The sequence below is a fragment of the Notothenia coriiceps genome, unplaced genomic scaffold (assembly GCF_000735185.1).
Source record: "Notothenia coriiceps isolate Sejong01 unplaced genomic scaffold, NC01 NC01_scaffold00037244, whole genome shotgun sequence".
NCBI lineage: Eukaryota > Metazoa > Chordata > Actinopteri > Perciformes > Nototheniidae > Notothenia > Notothenia coriiceps.
In genome coordinates, this window is record NW_011369945.1 from 27,395,972 (window position 1) to 27,399,130 (window position 3,159).

Sequence of the window (3,159 nt, forward strand, 5' to 3'; positions counted from 1 at the left end):
CACTGACGAGCCTCCACGTTTGGGCGTACTGGACAGTTGGCAATGACATGCCCGGCGTTGCCACAATACATGCATTGGCCAGCACACATCCGGCGCTGACGCTCCTCCGGAGAGAGTCTAGCACTTCCCAGTTGCATAGCCTCCTTGTGAGAAGAGGTGCGCACGTTGGGCGGCGAGAGGACGGAAGGAGACTTAAACACAGAGGGAACAGGGTAGCTGGAAAAACTGGGGTTACTGTGTGAGACTGGTGGATTCCGCTGTGTCTGCTCAGCTCGACGCTCCCGCAAACGACAGTCCAGGCGGGACACCAAGGAAATCAGATCTGGGAGATCCGCTGGAACGTCTCATGATGCCAATTCATCCCAGAGCTGATCCTTTAATCCTCTCAAAAAAAACGCATTGAGAGCCGCCTCGTCCCATCGAGCCTCTGCAGCGATTGTGTGAAACTCGATGGAATACTCAGCAACAGTCCGGTTTCCTTGTTGTAAACTGAGCAGCTGATTTGCGGCGGAGCCAGAATAATTGGGATGATCAAGAACAGCAGAAAACTGATTTGAGAAACTCTCAAAACGCAGGGAGTCATAATCCACCGATGAGCTCAAAGCCTCTGCCCAGGTTAAAGCCTTGCCACGGGGCAAACTCAGAATATAATTAATCCTGGTGACATCAACTGCAAACGAAACAGGACGCTGGCGAAAAACCTTGTTGCACTGAAAAATAAATCCTCTGCATTTCTCCACTTCTCAGTGGAATGGCTCAGGGTCGGTGATGGGGAAATCCTGGTGTGGAGTAGGAAAAGGAGCTGGATTGGGAGTGGCACGAGAAGCAGCAGCCGAGGTAGTGAGAGCTGAGATCTGGCAAGCTAACTCAGAGACATGATGAGCAATGGATTGATTACTCTCGACTAACGCCCGGATGAGCTGGTCGTGTTGACCCAGAAGGGAACCCTGACTAGACAGGGCATGATGGACTGTGGCGGGATCCGCTCCAGTATATGCGGGGTTCATTGTTGGCCAGTTTTTCTGTTAGGCTTCACGTGAAGTGACTGGAGATGAGAACCCACTGCTCAAGCACTTAGACAGATACAGTGTCAAAAAATAGGCTTTATTTGACCCCGGCACAGGCAAGGTGTAGACGAGGAGCTCAGAGAAGGGAGACGAGGAGCAAGACAGAACGGGGGGAGGCTGGACGTGGCAGGCAGAGGCAGGCAGAGCGGCAGGTGTGTGTGGATCTGGAAACAGGAAAGAAGCAGGGTTAGGAAGGTATATCCTCTCACTAGGAGCATCAAAAAAGTTACTAGGAAAAATGCTAGTTGGCCTGGACGATAGTTTACCACTGATGAATAAACGAAGAACTGGCAAAGACTGAGGATGGGAACCAGGGTTTTAAGCAGGTGCACGTGAGTAGTGGCAATCAGTGAGATGAACAACAGCAGCGGAGGTGAGTTGGCGGGAATCAGAATGTAGGACAGCCACGCCCAGCCAGGAAGACAGATGGACAAAAACAAATACAGAAGGGGGAAAGAAGGAGGAAGCACTTTAGATCCTCACAATGCCTCCCCCCCCCCCCTCAACGGGAGCCTCCTGGCGACCACCAGGCTTGTCTGGATGTGCCCTGTGAAAGGCCCTTATCATAACGGGGTCAAGGACTCGGGAACGAGGGACCCAGCATCGCTCCTCGAGGCCGTAACCCTCCCATTCCACCAGATACTGTAAGCCCCTGCCCCGGCGCCTGACGTCCATGAGACGGTGCACAGTGTAGGCAGGATGGTCATCGATGATTCGGGGGGGAAGAGGGGGAACGGTTGGAGGGCTCAGGTCGCTGGTGTGAACAGGCTTAACCTGGGACACATGAAAAGTGGGATGGATTCTCAATTCTCAATGTTCTGGGAGGCTTCAGCAGGACTGCAGAGGGGTTAATAATCCTTTGAATGGAGAAGGGACCAATTAAGCGTGGGGACATCTTTTTAGATTCAGTGAGGAGAGGAATGTTCCTGGAAGATAACCAGACAGACTGACCTGGGACGTAAGGAGGGGCAGCTGCTCTTTGGCGGTTGGCTGAACCGAGCTGAAGTCAGGAGAAGAGCAGAGCGAGTGTCTCTCCAGATCTTCTGACAACGACGAACATGCTGCTGGACCGAGGGGACTGCTAGTTCTCTTTCCTCTTCGGGGAACAGGGGCGGCTGGTACCCTAAAGAGGCTTCAAACGGGGAGAGACCAGTAGCAGAACAGGTTAGGGCATTTTGTGAGTACTCAACCCAGGGAAGATGGGAGCTCCAGGTAGAGGGGTTACAGTCAATGATGCAGCGGAGGGCTGATTCCAGGTCCTGGTTGGTTTGCTCAGTTTGGCCGTTTGACTGGGGATGATAACCGGATGTTAAACTGACAGAAGCACCAAGAGACTGACAGAACTCCTTCCAAACTCGAGAGGTGAATTGAGGACCGTGGTCAGAGACTATGTCGGAAGGGATTCCATGCAGCCGGAAAACGTATACAGAGAGGAGTTGGGAGGTCTCCAGGGCTGAAGGGAGCTTAGGAAGAGCTACAAAATGGGCAGATTTAGAGAACCTGTCAACAATGGTGAGAATTGTGGTGTTACCCTGGGAGGGAGGCAGGCCGGTAACAAAGTCCAAGGCGATATGTGACCAGGGACGAATAGGGATGCAGAGGCTGGAGCAACCCTGCAGGTGTTTGGTGGGAGGACTTACTCTAGCATACGTGGGACAGAAAGAAACAAACTCCTGAGTGTCCCTATTGACAGTTGGCCAAAAGAAGTGCCTCTTAAGAAAGGAGCGTGTGCGGTTTACTCCGGGATGGATGGAGAACCGGGAACTGTGGACCCACTGTAGGACCTTGGAGCGGGCAGCATCGGGAACAAACTGGTGGTTCAGAGGACCTTTACCCGGGTCTGGTTGCTCTCTCAAAGCCTCCTGGATGGTGTTATTAATCTCCCAAGAGAGGGCGCCTACAACAAAACTCTTGGGCAGGATAGAAACAGCAGAGGGCTCGGGAGAGTCAGGAGAGTACAGTCTGGATAGAGCATCGGGCTTTACATTCCGGGAACCTGGACGGTATGTGAGACAAAAGTTGAAACGACTAAAGAGAGCCCACCTGGCCTGTCGGGAGTTTAGCCGTTTTGCTGACTGGATGTAGGCAAGTT